This window comes from Jatropha curcas, unplaced genomic scaffold (genome assembly GCF_041381405.1).
Source record: "Jatropha curcas cultivar XTBG-Jc1 unplaced genomic scaffold, XTBG_Jcur_1.0 HiC_scaffold_1141_pilon, whole genome shotgun sequence".
NCBI lineage: Eukaryota > Viridiplantae > Streptophyta > Magnoliopsida > Malpighiales > Euphorbiaceae > Jatropha > Jatropha curcas.
The window spans coordinates 594,496-612,001 of NW_028322611.1; the positions used below are offsets into that span (position 1 = coordinate 594,496).

The 17,506-nt window shown below is 33.1% G+C and overlaps 2 pseudogenes across 1 annotated transcript; both read left to right on the forward strand.

Moving 5' to 3' along the window:
- Positions 1 to 3,260: 3,260 nt before the first annotated feature.
- On the forward strand, positions 3,261 to 7,057 carry LOC149491598 (exopolygalacturonase-like; annotated as a pseudogene).
- Positions 7,058 to 15,172: 8,115 nt separating this feature from the next.
- LOC105645133 (exopolygalacturonase-like) lies at positions 15,173 to 16,744 on the forward strand (annotated as a pseudogene). Its single transcript, XR_005177331.2, has 4 exons — positions 15,173 to 15,298; positions 15,385 to 15,691; positions 15,794 to 16,308; positions 16,405 to 16,744. The product of XR_005177331.2 is annotated as an exopolygalacturonase-like (transcript).
- The last annotated feature ends 762 nt before the right edge of the window (positions 16,745 to 17,506 follow it).

The following is a 17,506-nucleotide window of genomic DNA, read 5'->3' on the forward strand; positions in this document are numbered from 1 at the left end:
AAGAAGATTAAATCTGTTCGATCTGACCGTGGTGGTGAATATTATGGTAAATATGACGGTTCAGGCGAACAACGTCCAGGACCTTTTGCGCTTTTCCTACAGGAATGTGGAATTGTCCCTCAATATACAATGCCTGGTACACCCAGCATGAATGGTGTATCTGAGAGACGTAATAGGACTCTTATGGATATGGTAAGGAGTATGATTAGTCATTCTACTTTACCAGAGTCTCTGTGGGGTGAAGCGTTAAAGACAACAGCTTATCTTCTCAATAGGATTCCATCTAAAGCAGTTGCTAAAACACCTTATGAACTTTGGACTGGACGTAAGCCTAGTCTAAAGCATCTTCATGTTTGGGGATGTCCAGCTGAAGCAAGGCCTTACAAGCCGAATGAAACAAAACTGGACTGCAAAACTATCAGCAGCTACTTTGTTGGATATTCTGAGCGGTCTAGGGGTTACAAATTTTATAATCCTACTTCCAGAACATTTTTTGAAACGAGAATTGCAACATTTTTTGAGGATGTTGATTTTGGAGGGAGAAATAAAGAAAGAAACATTGTCTTTCAAGAGGAACCAAGTAAGGATGATTCGGTTCTCATTCCTTTTGTTGTTTCTGATAGCGTACAAACTCCAGTTGCTCCTGTCGCTATTCAAGATCCAATTCAAGACAATGCTATTCTTCCTCAAGAACAAATTCAACAACCTCAAGAATTAGAGCCTGTTCAAATGCCTTTGAGGAGATCTACTAGGGAGAGAAGAAGTGCTATTCCAGATGATTATATAGTGTTTCTTCAGGAACATGAGGATACTATAGACATGATAGATGATGATCCAGTTAGTTTCTATCATGCCATGCAGAGTTCTGACTCTCATAAGTGGATTGAGGCAATGAACGAAGAGCATAAGTCTATGCAAGACAATCAAGTTTGGGATCTTGTTCAATTACCTGAAGGAAAGAAACCCATTGGTTGCAAATGGATATTTAAAACCAAAAGGGATTCTCAAGGTAATGTGGAAAGATATAAAGCACGTCTTGTAGCAAAAGGCTTTACTCAAAAGGAAGGGATTGACTATAAAGAAACCTTCTCTCCAGTTTCTTCGAAGGATTCTTTTAGGACAATCATGGCCTTAGTTGCAAATCTTGATCTTGAGCTTCATCAAATGGATGTTAAGACTGCGTTTCTCCATGGCGATATTGATGAAACAATATATATGGTGCAACCAGAAAATTTTGTAATTGGAGATCCAAAACATCTGGTATGCAAATTAAAGAAATCCATTTATGGACTCAAGCAAGCTTCTCGTCAATGGTACTTTAAGTTCAACCAAGTAATTGTCTCGTTTGGTTTTGAGGCAAATGCCGTTGAAAATTGTGTGTACCATAAGTTCAGTGGGAGTAGGTTTATCTTTTTGGTCTTATATGTGGATGACATACTTCTTGCTACTAATTGTAAAGTCTTACTGCATGAAACCAAAGTTTTTCTTTCAAAGCACTTTGAGATGAAAGATTTAAGTGAAGCTTCTTTTGTTTTCGGGATTCAGATACATCGAGACCGTTCTCGAGGTATTCTTGGATTATCACAAAAGAGCTATATTGATAAAGTGCTCAAGAGATTTAGTATGTAGAATTCTAGACCATTGGATACCCCTATTGCAAAAGGTGATAAATTTAGTAATCAACAATGTCCAAAGAGTGAACTTGAAATTCAGGAAATGCAAAAGGTTCCTTATGCGTCAGCTGTAGGAAGTCTTATGTATGTTCAAGTTTGTACTCGTCCAGACATTTCTTTTATAGTTGGCATGTTAGGTAGATATCTCAGCAATCCAGGAATGGATCATTGGAAAGCAGCCAAAAGAGTCATGAGATATCTTCAGAGGACTAAGGGACATATGCTCACATATAGGAGATCAGATCAGCTTGAGATCATTGGGTATACTGATTCTGATTTCGCTGGATGCCAAGACAGTAGAAAATCCACATCTGGCTACGTTTTTCTATTGGCTGGCGGTGCTATTTCTTGGAAGAGTGTGAAACAAACTCTAGTAGCAACCTCTACCATGGAAGCTGAATTTGTAGCATCAAGCTATTTGGCTGAGAAACCTTGTCACTGGGCTGCGTGTAGTAGGTGGAATAGAAAGACCACTGAAGTTGTATTGTGACAGCAGGTCAGCTGTTTTATTCTCCAACAACAACAGGAGCTCTTCTCGATCAAAACACATTGAGATTAAGTTCTTGGCTGTGAAGGAGAGGGTACAGAGTGGACAGATATCCTTAGAGCATATTGGAACAAACTCTATGATTGCGGATCCGCTTACAAAGGCAGTGATACCGAAAGTTTTCCATGAGCACACCGCTCATATGGGTATCGTTTTGTTTGAGACTGTCTAGTTTTAGTGGGAGTTTGCTCTTTATGTATACATTATGTTTTGAATGCTCTATTTTGTTTTGGATATGTTTTATTATGAAATTTTGTTGAGTACTCATTTTGGTTGATGGTTACACTCTGTATTATTATTATTGTTTTGCTTGATCTCACTTTTGTTGGTGACCAGTTGGAAACAGACATGATGATCACATTGCATGTAGTTTTCATGCTACACTTCTATAATGAATCTATGTCATTTAGGGATATTGGTAATGTAGTTGATGATGGACTTAGTCATGAGATCTATGGCGAATGTTTCTTCAGCTCTTTATCAATATAACTAATGGACGAGATTGTTTTTGGATACCTTGTATGACTGCGTTTGTTGAGCTCATTTTGGTGTATGTATTTTATTTAACATATGTTCGCCCAAGTGGGAGATTGTTGGATTTAATTTTCTATTGTGGGCTTAATATGTAAAATTAAATATGTACAGCAGTCCAATTGTAAAGTCAATTTCAAATGTGGTCTTGATTGTGAATAATTGACTATTGAGGTATTAACTAATTATAGATATTAAGTGTAGAGACCATTATATAATTCCTATTTCGTTAAAGGACCGAAATAGGAATTGTACTAACCCTACAGGTATATAAAGGTCGTGGTCCCCAGAGGAGTTGAATACGATTCAGTTTTACGTTCCTTTCGTATTGCTTCCGCTAAATCGATTCTTCAATTCTCTGGAAGGCTGCAAACCTAATTCTATACATCAAGATCGACGAACAACGATGTCAGGTACGCAACCTTTTCTTATTCAATCTATTTTGTTGAATCTAGTGGTTTGCACGATCTAGGTTATTATTGTGGAATTATTTGAGATTAATTCTTGACATGAATCACTTAATAAATGTCCTAGTGATTCATCTAATGCTATTGTTTGCTTCTCTTATTGTAGCATACGACATTGATGTGACAAAATATGGTACCAAGTGTGATGAAAAATCAAATATTTCTCAAGTATGAGCACATATATATCCTTATTCATTTCATTAATAAATATTTTGAAACTAACTTTTGTATACGTTTTTTATTTTTTCTTAGCCACTGAGGAAAGCTTGGGCTGATGCTTGTTCAATACCAGGTGCAACCAAAGTAATTATCCGAAAGGGTACACATTCTTTACTTAAAGTAGATCTAGTAGGTCCTTGTAAAGGTTCAATGACATTGCAAATTGAAGGAACCATAAAGGCCCCAACAAACCCCCGTGCTCATTCTGGGGATTCTTGGGTTAGATTTAGATAAATTGATTATCTCACACTAAATGGTGGTGGAACTTTTGACGGACAAGGAAAAATGGCATGGGGATGAATAATTGTCATAAAGATTCAAACTGCAAGATGTTGCCTGTGGTAAGCGTTTTCATTTCCTTATTAATAGATAATTGTGAAATTAGTACTGACAAACTTTTTTATTTTCTTTTTCGTATTCCTATTACTTTAAAAATTTATCAGAATATAAGGTTTGATTTCATTACCAATAGCAAAGTCCAACATATAACCTCCCTCGACTGTAAACATTTTCACATTAACATTTTGGGATGCAAAAACTTAACTTTTGAACAAGTTACAATATCAGCTCTAGAAGATAGTGCCAACACAGATGGAATTCATATTGGGCGCTCTCAAGGGATAAATATTATTAATACAAGAATTGGCACTAGTGATGATTGTATCTCCATTGGGGATGGATCTGAAGAAGTAAGAATCACAGGTGTAGCATGTGGACCAGGTCCAGGTGTAGCATGTGGACCATGTCATGGTATCAGTATAGGAAGCTTAGGAAAGTATGAAAATGAAGAACCCGTGAATTATTCTCGTTTTCCTTATCTTGTGAGCACAAAAGTTAAAATCAGCAATGTCGGTTTCAAAAATATAAAGGGAACTTCTACAACTCCAGTTGCTGTTGAACTTTATTGCAGTAGTGGCATCCCATGTGAAAATGTTGAACTCTGTAATATTGACCTAACATATAGTGGCAAGGAAGGTCCTGCAAAATTAGTATTGACAAATGTTAAGCCAAAGATTACAGGAATTCTCAATCCAAAGGTAGGTAATTAATGTAAAAGTTGCATTAAAGACCCTAGTACATTATCTTATAGGATGATTGTATATGGATGACGAGGATGTCTCAAGCTAATTTATAACATATACGTATAACATGATTTTTTTTATATATTTGATTAAATATATTTGTTTCCATAACATGAGAATAATATCAACTCTTTAATATTTTAAGAAACACCTTCTCGCTAAAGTATTATCCTAAATTTCATTCAGTCTCATAATTTGTACAATCACACCCCTAAGATTGAGTCATAATTTATGTCATGCTTTATTTCTAAAATGTTTGTGTTAAAACCTATAATATGTCTACAATGATTTTTCCACTACATATATTATATGCCTATAATAAGGATATTCTCCATCTGAGTGTAAATGAAGTAGTCCTATAATAATGTCTTTTTTATCATATTATTTGCTTATAATGATTTCTCCACTAACATCCTCTCCCACCCCCCATAAAGTTAGTATTGGTAATTATAACAACGACTATTTGAAAACCAAGTCAATATGTATTTTATTCATAGTTTTGGCAAACAAGTCAACAATTTGGTCCTAAGATGAAACCGTAACTAATTAAATGGTGCCCTCTTACAAAACATATTTAATATATTTAAGTGTTTTGTTCTCTTATGAAAGACAAGATTAGAAGCTATTTGAATTTTGAGAATAAATCATCATATTTGTATTGGAGGATATCATTATTATAGGTACGAATTATGTCTATGGAAAATACCGTTCTTATAAGCATATAATATGTGTAATGTAGAAATTAATGGTAGACAAATATATGTTTTAATGGATACCTTTTAGGAATAACACATGACATAAATTATGGCAAGACATTAGGCATGTGTTTGTACTTGTACATTCTACAACTTTTTGCCTTTATTTATGAACTCGATTGTAATTAGTTCGAGCGTAGATCTTACCAATTCCACATTGTTGATGTTTCCTAAAAAGAGCACAACCTTAAGACGATTGCTTTAGTGACTAAGTTTAAAAGCTAAGAGATAACTGTGAACACGTCTTTTTCGCACTATCATGTTCAAAATGATAGTGAATCGGTCGAAAATTAAAGTTAACTTAGTAGACAGAGGTGGCTTTTCTTCACTCTTTTGATCATTAAAGTAAAGAAAAATGGAATTATGGCACAATATTTATACCATTTGAAACTAGACATCTAGAGTTCCAACTGTTATGGGCCAAAATCTGAGTTAAATTATTCCTCAAACTACTCAAATCAAAAGACCGAACTAAACCAGTCGAACTAGAGACCAAGTTGGATGCTCAGCTAGCAGCGACAATGGATTCATGCCAGACGACCGCCAGTGACAACCGGTTGACCACCTGTTTAAGGCGATCAGGCCTCAATCGCACTCTAAACCCATATTAGACATAAGAATTGGACCATTCATCCTCCTAGTCTAGTTCATCGATTAAAGCTACTTTTTAAGTTGGATTAGTGATCAAAGCCTCTTTTACATCAAATCGATGACTAAAGCCATCCTTTTCTCAAAACTTGGCGAGTGAATCGAAAATGGCATGATGGCTTTCCAATTGATGACTAAAGCCAAAAATTGACAAAAACACACTTTTTCACATTCAAGCAAGCCCCATTTCACAATGGAAAGAACTGCTTGGTTATGTTTCCTATTCAATAAGACAAACACGCAGACACGACTACTAGACTCGGTTACAAACCAAAGTCCACAAAACCCTTTCGCCCCCTTTTCCCCTATTTTCTTTCTTCTTGATTTTCTTTGTGTGCCCTACAGTAAACAAATTAGAGACGTGTGATTATCCTAGATACCCATAAGGGGCTAGAGTCAATACTCCCTTCTTAGATTTCCTTATGCTCTTCTGTGTGTTATATTTGTGCTTCATCTATTGCTTTTTATGATTGTTTTCTTTGCTTCAGTTTAGAGAAATGTGTGGTCACCCTACAATCCCCTTATGGGGCTAGAGGTGACTTTCCCATCATTAATCCATTTAATCTTTGCTTTTTTTACAGATTTCTTCACTTGCTATATTTGCCTTGGTGAGAGGTGCGTGGCCATCCTAGTATCCTCAAAATGAGACTAGAAATGACACTCCCTTTCATTGATTTATTCTTTTACTCCCTTCCTTATCGCTTTCTTTAAATTGATTTCTTTATTGCTTCCCTATAATTGCCATGCTTTTGTTAATCTTAAAAACATTTTCCATTTCACAAAGACATTAAACTTTAGACTAATTGATTGATAGTTTTAAAACTGAAAACCTAGTCCCTGAATCCTTCTGGATTTTGGTGATCAGTGCATATTATCCATTTTGGACCAATTTCTAGAGTCAAATTAGGATTTTCCTTAGATTTTCCCCTTAAAATAAAAAAAAAATGGCGACTCGCTTTTAAAGAAAGCAATCAGATTAAATAGGTATCACTTCAGTTTGGTCGATATGATGAGAATCGGTTAACATAAATGGCAGGTCGGGCTAAGGCAGATAGGGGTGAAGAAGAACGGGCTAAAGCGCACTGAATTGTTGTACTATGAGCTGGCTCTTCCATGGGCCTCACATCTCGGGTGACAATATAGCCAATTCGTCTAGTATAGCTCTCCTCTAATTGTTAAGAGTCTAAGTAAGGGCTTCCTAAAGGTTTCCTCTTGATTCTTAACGGCAGCACCAAATTGCTCGTGTAGAGCATTTAGCGGGTCGTTTTCAGTTTCTCCCAATACAGCTCTGTTCGAAACAGGGTAGAGACACAAGGGTCAAACTTATAGTATAAGCATGAGTACCCACAAAACTAGGGTTTAAAGTAAGGACATCCCTAAGGAACTAGGGCTTATGTATAGGAAGGGCACACTCATAATAGGAGGGTTCCTTAAATTCATGGTATAGGGTGCATGCATGGAAAATAGTATACATGAAGGATGCATGTGAAAATTCATTTTCATTACATTCATATAGGTTTAGATTGTTAAGGTACATATAACCTAAAGACCATGGGTCTAATGTCATTATATGAATAGACCAAATGTAATGTCCGTGGAATCAATGCAACGAAAAGGTAATTTTTAGCAAGAGTAAGTCTTCTAGTTATGTTATCATAAATTGGTTCTTATAAATGATCGCTATTTTATTCTCTTTTTCCTTATCTTGTTAGGCTCCATCAAAAGTTAAATCAGCAATGTCGGTTTCAAAAATATAAAGGGAACTTCTGCAACTCCAGTTGCTATTGAACTTTGTTGCAGTAGTGGCATCCCATGTGAAAATGTTGAACTCTGTAATATTGACCTAACATATAGTGGCAAGGAAGGTCCTGCAAAATTAGTATTGACAAATGTTAAGCCAAAGATCACAGGAATTCTCAATCCAAAGGTAGGTAATTAATGTAAAAGTTGCATTGAAGACCCTAGTACATTATCTTATAGGATGATTGTATGTGGATGACAAGGATGTCTCAAGCTAATTTGTAACATATATGTATAACATGATTTTTTTATATAATTGATTAAATATATTTGTTTCAATGACATAAGATATGGATAATAATGCAAATATATTAATAGTTAAAGAAAACTATCAAAAGATTTTATGTATAACTAATTATTAAGAGAAATATAATATCAACTCTTTAATATTCTACGAAACACCTTTTCGCTAAAGTATTATCCAAAATTTCCTTTAGTCTCATAATTTATAGAATCACACCCCTAAGATTGAGTCATAATTTATGTCATACTTTATTTCTAAAATGTCTGTGTTAAAACCTATAATATGTGTCTGCAATGATTTTTCCACTACATATATTGTATGCCTATAATAAGGATATTCTCCATCTGTGAGTAAATGAAGTAGTCCTATAATAATGTATTTTTTATCATATTATTTGCTAATAATGATTTCTCCACTAACATCCTCTCCCACCCCCCATAAAGTTAGTATTAGTAATTATAACAATGACTATTTGAAAACCAAGTCAATATGTCATTTTATTCATAGTTTTGGCGAACAAGTCAGCAATCTGGTCCTAAGATGAAACAGTAACTAGTTAAATGATGCCCTCTTACAAAACACATTTAATATATTTAAGTGTTTTGTTGTCTTATAAAAAACAAGATTAGAAGTTATTTCAATTCTAAGAATACATCATCATATTTGTACTGGAGGATATCATCATTATAGGTATAAATTATGTCTAGTGGAAAATCCTATTATTATAAGCATATAATATGTGTAATGTAGAAATTAATGGTAGACAAATATAGGTGTTAATGGATACCTTTTAGGAATAACACATGACATAAATTATGGCAAGACATTAGGCATGTGTTTGTACTTATACATTCTACAACTTTTTGCTTTTATTTATAAACTCGATTGTAATTAGTCCGAGTGTAGATCTTACCAATTCCACATTGTTGATGTTTCCTAAAAAGAGTGCAACCCTAAGACAATTGCTTTAGTGACTAAGTTTAAAAGCTAAGAGATAATTGTGAATACGTCTTTTTCACACTATCATGTTCAAAACAATAGCGAATCGGTTGAAAATCGAAGTTTAACTTAGTAGACAGAGGTGGCTTTTCCTCACTCTTTTGATTATAAAATTAAAGAAAAATGGAATTTTGTCATAATATTTATAGCATTTGAAACTAGACATCTAAAGTTCCAACTATATATTATGGGCCAAAATCTGAGTTAAATTATACGTCAAACTACTCAAATCAAACCAGTCGAACTAGAGACCAAGTTGGACGCTCAGCTAGCAGTGACAACAGATTCGTGCCGGATAACCGCCAGTGACAACCTGTTGACCACCTGTTTAAGGCGATTAGGTCTCAATCGCACTCTAAACCCACATTAGATATGAGAGTTGGACCATTCATCCTCCTACTCTAGTTCACCAATTAAAGTTGCCTTTTAAGTCGGATTGGCGATCAAAGCCTCTTTTCCAATCAAATCAATGACTAAAGCCATCGTTTCCTCAAAATTGGTGAGTGAAGCGAAAATGGCATGATTGATTTCCAATTGAAGACTAAAGCCAAAAACTGAAAAAAACACACTTTTTCACATTCAAGCAACCCCCATTTCACAATCGAAAGAACTGCTTGGTTATGTTTGCTATTAAATAAGATAAGTAGGCAGATACGACTACTAAACTCGGTTACAAACCAAAGTCCACAAAACCCTTCCCCCCCTTTTCCCCTATTTTGTTTCTTCTTCACTTTCTTTGTGTGCTTTATTATAAACAAATTAGAGACGTGTGGTTGGCCTAGATACCCATAAGGGGATAGAGTCAATACTCCCTTCTTAGATTTCTTTATGCTCTTCTTTGTGCTATATTTGTGCTTCCTCTATTGCTTTTTATGATTATTTTCTTTGCTTCGGTTTGGGGAAATGTATGGTCACCCTATATAATCCCCCTATGGGGCTAGAGCTGACTTTCCCATCATTAATCCATTTAATCATTGCTTTTTTTGTAGATTTCTTCACTTGCTTTATTTTCCTTAGTGAGAGGTGCGTGGCCATCCTAGAATCCTCAAAATGAGACTAGAAATGACACTCCCTTTCATTGATTTATTCTTTTACTCCCTTCCTTATCGCTTTCTTTAAATTTCTTTCTTTACTGCTTCACTATAATTGCCATGCTTCTGTTAATCTTAAAACATTTTCCATTTCACAAAAACATTAAACTTTAGACTAATTGATTGATAGTTTTAAAACTGAAAACCTAGTCCTTGAATCCTTCTAGACTTTTGATTAGTGCATTTTATCCATTTTGGACCAATTTCTAGAGTCAAATTAGTATTTTCCTTAGATTTTTCTCTTAAAGTAAAAAAAATGGTGACTCCCTTTTAAAGAAAGCAATCAGATTAAATAGGTATCACTTGAGTTTTAACGATATGATGAGAATCGGTTAACATAAATGGTAGGTCGAGCTAAGGCAGATAGGGGTGAAGAAGAATGGGCTAAAGCGTACTGAATTGTTGTATTATGAGCTGGCTCTTCATATCTCGGGTGACAATATTAGCCAATTCATCTAGTATAGCTCTCCTCTAATTGTTAAGAGTTTAAGTAAGGGTTTCCTAAAGGTTTCCTCTTGATTCTTAACGGCAGCAACAAATTGCTCACGTAGGGCATTTAGCGGGTCATTTTTAGTTTCTCCCGACAAGGTTCTATTCAAAACAGGGTAGAGACATAAGGGTCAAACTTATAGTATAAGCATGAGTACCCACAAAACTAGGGTTTAAAGTAAGGACATCCCTAAGAAACTAGGGCTTATGTATAGGTAGGGTACACTCATAATAGGAGGGTTCCTTAAATTCATGGTATATAGGGTGCATGCATGGACAATGGTATGCATGAAGGATGCATGTGAAAATTCATTTTCATTACGTTCATATAGGTTTAGATTGTTAAGGTACATATAACCTAAAGACCATAGGTCTAATGTCATTATATGAATAGGGTCAGGGTGGCTTGGTTTAATATGATACTGTCATAATAGAGCAGCGATACCTCTAACCATATGTAAAATAATGAGTTTGTATGGGTCAAACAGTGTTGCATACTGTTTAATTCTCAAAGGATTAAGGATTCATCGCGGGTTGGGCACTTCTCAATAATCTCAAAGAGTATTGTTGTAGTGGCACTATCGAAAACCTAGAAAGTTTAACTTAATTGGAATCTATGGTTTGAATGCAAAAGAATTATGCATGAAAGATAAAGCATTAAGAGAAAGGCTAATTTATTACTAATCTTCATTTTGTATGGTTATATGTAGGTGCTATTTTTTTTATGATTGTCATTCTTGTTCGTCCCACAAAAGTCACAATATAACTTAACTTGGATGACATTAGAAAGCATATGAGGTAACTGTAACACCGAGTGAGTGGACCAAAGTCGTCTCTCAACAGAGTTATAATTATAAAATTTTAAACTAATTAATTAGCAAACTGAAATTAAAAATAATCTTAAATGCTCAATTTTGTTGTTTATGAGAAAAGTGAATTTGAAAACTCAAACGGTTCACAAACAAAAGGCCCAGAAGAGATAAAAAAATAAAAAAAACCACTTTGGTGTTTTTCAATACTTTATTTCTTAGTCCATGATTGGTTTAAGCAAAGCTAATACAGGACATTCAATCATTATATAAATTTAATCCTAAATTGAAAAGGTTATATTCTGAACTTACAATTCAATCTAAAACGAAGTAAATTTTTCTCCATTAAGATGTCTAGTCGATCACATTTGCCCCTTAATCTCAATTAATTAAACACGAACTAATCTTCATCTCAATCAATACCTCAATTAATATTTCATTAAAAGTTGAGCATGATCATCCTTCATTCAATGAATCAAAGGATTTAATTATAAGAGAAAGTAGTAAATACTCAACCAATCAATAAACTAAAGAAGATCATATATTCTTTAATACTCCTTATCTGTTCAATAAAAATAAGATCAGGAATGCCACATTTGGTGCCAAAGGCCATACTACTGAGAATTTGTAAGCTTGTGAGCCACTTATTAATAGATATATCTCTAAGCAAGCATTAGTACACGTAACATACACATATAAATTAATTGAGCACACATGCACACTAAATTTTTCATATACTCTCACATATCACTTATCATTTATATGTACATGTTATAGTAACTAATCACTTAACAATCTAATTCCAGAATATAGAAATATCTACCCAAAATGAGTGTAACTCTAGTCTCAATACATATCGTTGGCAATCTACTAGCAACACTGCTACTTTTCTCTGCCTGCGCTTGATAAAACAATGTGATAAGTAATGATGCCTAGTGGCGCTCAAAAATTCTAAATAAGAATAATCGGTTTCTTAAAATTCTAATGTAAATTATGTACTTATTTGATATTTAAATTAATTTAATAAAATGGAACTAATTGTTTACTACATCTATTCGAGATCAAGTAAGAATATTAAATCTACTCCTTAAAATAGTTCCATATAGAATCTTTCTTAAGCTTTAAATGGAGATTTTCTTCCAATTTTACCTTTAGTGCAAATCCATATTTTTTATTTAAAATGAAGAATAACTTTAAGTGTGAAGTAATATCAAATGATATTTAATTTAAAAGAAAAAAAATAACCTTATATAAATTACTTCTACCATTTAAAGTTTCTTTTAAAACTTTGGGATACCTTTCTTATGACTCTTATATATATGCACTTTGGGTTTGAGACGTGGAAAATAACAAATTAGCTTTGTACTTGAAGGGAATATAATAAAAGAATTTGCCACAAATAATAGTCCTATTTCTATTATGTCTTAAGGATCAAGAAAAATCTCCTTTAACTTAACTTGAACTTGATTAAATATTGATATCTTTAAAATCATTCTCATGATGCTTATCTTTTATTAGGTATAAATAGGATGTTTCCTTTAAATTCAATTAAAATTGTTTCTACATCAATTACACTTTAGAACCATCTTAAATCTTCAAGTTTCTCTTTTTAAAGCCAATAAGAAACAAATGAATTTCCTACTTATTGACCTCCATTTGAAATGCATTAAAACTTAAGTTTCCTTTATTTTAGTATTCTTAAACATATTAATCACAAAACTTTAGGTTACTAAAAGTATCTTTTGCAGACATGCATATATATACTTAATTGAACACTTAGAAAACATTTTCAAATCAACCAATTTATTTATTTCCTCTTATCTCGTTAATTATTACTAGAAACATTAACAACTACTTCAATTAATGATTTAATTCCTAAGATAAATAAAATGTTAGGAAGAAACCAATTATCCAAATGAATATATCAATCACATATAATAAAAATTGAAATATTACATCTACACGTACACGTAACATTAGCATTATAAAAAATGACATTCCAAATCCCAATATCATTTAATTACTTATATTTACATTTAAATAATTTCAATCATTTCGGATCACTTGGTAGAAAACCGTTTTGATTACAAGCAATCGTATTCCACAAAATTACTTTTCTTAAATTTATTTAATTATTAAATACTAATTGCACATCGATATCATCTTTTAGGATTGAAATTCTACTCTTTAGAACAAATTAAAAACTATTTGCAAAATCATTTACTTGAATAGGCCATACTATCTTACTTTGAGAAAATACAAGAAAACACATTTTTCTTATATTTACCACATCAAGCTTTTCAAATCTTTCTGTATTCATACTTTCAAGATAGTGAACATATCACACTTATCTATGTATATTAATACAAAAAGTACTTTAATTATTTCACAACATAAGACACTATAATTCTTTTCTTATTAGACTGGTTATACTTACTTAAAACACATATGATTGTCCGTAGCTACACATTTCTTTATTTTCTTTTAGAATACCATTAAAATTAGAAAACAATGTAAGAAAATTAATGAATCTAGTACATGAATTTAGAACACCAACTATTAATTATTAAGTGGAGCAATTTGCGTACCTAATTTGTAATTTAAAGTAAAGTTCACGATTGCTCATCAGCGATTAACTGCAATCGCACACTCAAACAGGAAATTATAATTTATAAAAGAGGGACTAGATCTTCCTCTCCGTTTTCTTGTTCACAAGGCGGCTTTCAATGGGACTAGTCAATATTAAGGTTAAGAAAGGAGAGGGGACCTAGCAGTTTATATAGAATCCTATTGACCTTCCCATCATAAGTCCTTATAGGACTAGGCCTACATTTCTAACTGCCTTACTGTACTAGCCCACTAGAGGTGCATAAATCCATTACACATTTGATCACATAAACACAAAATTGGGCTTCACACACATTCTTAAACTGTATTTATTCAGTTCATTTTTGCAAACTAAAAAAGTCCACAATTAATAGTAGCCCTCATTAAAATTTCTAACATTCTCCCACTTCGACAATATTAATTGTGAATTTTTTATTTATAAAGAATGGTAACAAGCAAAGAATCAAGGAGGAGTGTTGAAGCATAGCAAAACTCTTTTTGCTGTGTATAAATCAAGATCCACTTTAATTATTTCAATAAATATTAAAAATCCATTGTAAGAGAAATTTCAAAGTTTGTGGACGTTTGAAGGTGTTGTAACTTCCCTCTACTTCATTAATTTTTAAGCCATATTAATTTAATTTGAGTTATTCAGAATAATTATAAAGCCAAATTGAAATTTATTTTTTCTCGTGTCTCTATCTCAATGTTTACCTTTAAGTGAATAAATCCTAATGTGTATGCTAATATGCTAATAATTTACTTCCAATTAGGTGTTGTCTGACTTGTTTTAGGGGAGTGAGAGATCTTAAGTTCAGTTGTTTTGACCATAAGAGTTTTACTAATTTAATGAATTAAGGAGAGGGTTCCGGCCCATTGGGGCATTTGGATGAATTAAAAAAAAAGTAATAATGATAAAATCTTGTTGTGTCACCTAAGATGGAATCTTAATTTAGAAAACAAAAGATTTCTAGTGGTTATAACTTAATGTAATTGCATTTTTGGCTTAAAACATGTGGTAACTTCAAATTACCAACTGCAGAAAGCTACTAATAGGATGAATTTGCTCGAAAATATCGCAGGTTTGTAACTTTTTGATAAAATTAGTTGAATGCAGAAGCTATAAAGAATCAAAAAGCAAAAAAATTATTGTATAAAATTCCCAACAACATTAGCTAAAGGCAATAGGAGAAGCATCATAGGAAAAGAAAATGAATCACTTAATAAATGTCCTAGTGATTCATCTAATGCTATTGTTTGCATCTCCTATTGTAGCACACGACTTTGATGTGACAAAATATGGTGCCAAGTGTGATGAAAAATCAGATATTTCTCAAGTATGAGCACGTATATATCCTTATTCATTTCATTTATAAATATTTTAAAACTAACTTTTGTATGCGTTTTTTTATTTTTTTCTTAGCCACTGAGGAAAGCTTGGGCTGATGCTTGTTCAACACCAGGTGCAGCCAAAGTTATTATACCAAAGGGTACATATTCTTTACTTGAAGTAGATCTAGTAGGTCCTTGTAAAGGTTCAATGACATTGCAAATTGAAGGAACCGTAAAGGCCCCAACAAACCCCGCGCTCACTCTGGGGATTCTTGGGTTAGATTTAAATATGTTGATTGTCTCACTCTAAATGGTGGTGGAACTTTTGACGGACAAGGAAAAATGGCATGGGGGATGAATAATTGTCAAGAGATGCAAACTGCAAGATGCTGCCTGTGGTAAGCATTTTCATTTCCTTATTAGTAGATAATTGTGAAATTAGTACTGACAAACTTTTTTGTTTCCTTTTTCGGATTCCTATTACTTTAAAAATTTATCAGAATATAAGGTTTGATTTCGTTACCAATAGCAAAGTCCAATGTATAACCTCCCTCGACAGTAAACATTTTCACATTAATGTTTTGGGATGCAAAAACTTAACTTTCGAACAAGTTATAATATCAGCTCCAGAAGACAGTGCCAACACAGATGGAATTCATATTGGGCGCTCTCAAGGGATAAATATTATCAATACAAGAATTGGCACTGGTGATGATTGTATCTCCATTGGGGATGGATCTGAAGAAGTAAGAATCACAGGTGTAGCATGTGGGCCAGGTCATGGCATCAGTATAGGAAGCTTAGGAAAGTATGAAAATGAAGAACCCGTGAATGGAATTTATGTTAAAAAAAGTACCCTCTCAAATACAAATAATGGTGTGAGAATTAAATCCTGGCCAGCAAAGTATGCTGCTACTCTGCCTCAGAAATATATTTTGAGGACATCACAATGAAAATCAGCAACCCTATCCTAATAGACCAATTGTATTGTCCGTGGAATCAATGCAACGAAAAGGTAATTTTTAGCAAGAGTAAGTCTTCTAGTTATGTTATCATAAATTGGTTCTTATAAGTGATCACTGTTTTATTCTCTTTTTCCTTATCTTGTTAGGCTCCATCAAAAGTTAAAATCAGCAATGTCGGTTTCAAAAATATAAAGGGAACTTCTGCAACTCCCGTTGCTCTTGAACTTTGTTGCAGTAGTGGCATCCCATGTGAAAATGTTGAACTCTGTAATATTGACCTAACATATAGTGGCAAGGAAGGTCCTATAAAATCAGTATTAACAAATGTTAAGCCAAAGATTACAGGAATTCTCAATCCCAAGGTAGGTAATTAATGTAAAAGTTGCATTGAAGACCCTAGTACATTATCTTATAGGATGATTGTATGTGGATGACGAGGATGTCTCAAGCTAATTTGTAACATATATGTATAACATGATTTTTTTATATTTGATTAAATATATTTGTTTCCATAACATAAGATATGGATAATAATGCAGATATATTAATAGTTAAAGAAAACTATCAAAAGATTTGATGTATAACTAATTATTAAGAGAAATATAATATCAACTCTTTAATATTCTAAGAAACACCTTCTCGCTAAAGTATTCTCCTACATTTCCTTTAGTCTCATAATTCCTAGAATCACACCCCTAAGATTGAGTCATAATTTATGTCATACTTTATTTCTAAAATGTTTGTGTTAAAACCTATAATATGTGTTACAATGATTTTTCCACTACATATATTGTATGCCTATAATAAGGATATTCTCCATCTGCGTGTAAATGAAGTACTCCTATAATAATGTCTTTTTTATCATATTATTTGCCTATAATGATTTCTCCACTAACATCCTCTCCCACCCCCCATAAAGTTAGTATTGGTAATTATAACAACGACTATTTGAAAACCAAGTCAGTATGTCATTTTATTCATAGTTTTGGCGAACAAGTCAGCAATCTGGTCCTAAGATGAAACCGTAACTAGTTAAATGATGCCCTCTTACAAAACACATTTAGTATATTTAAGTGTTTTGTTCTCTTATAAAAGACAAGATTAGAAGCTATTTGAATTCTAAGAACACATCATCATATTTGTACTGGAGGATATCATTATTATAGGTATAAATTATGTCTAGTGGAAAATCCTGTTATCATAAGCATATAATATGTGTAATGTAGAAATTAATGGTAGACAAATATA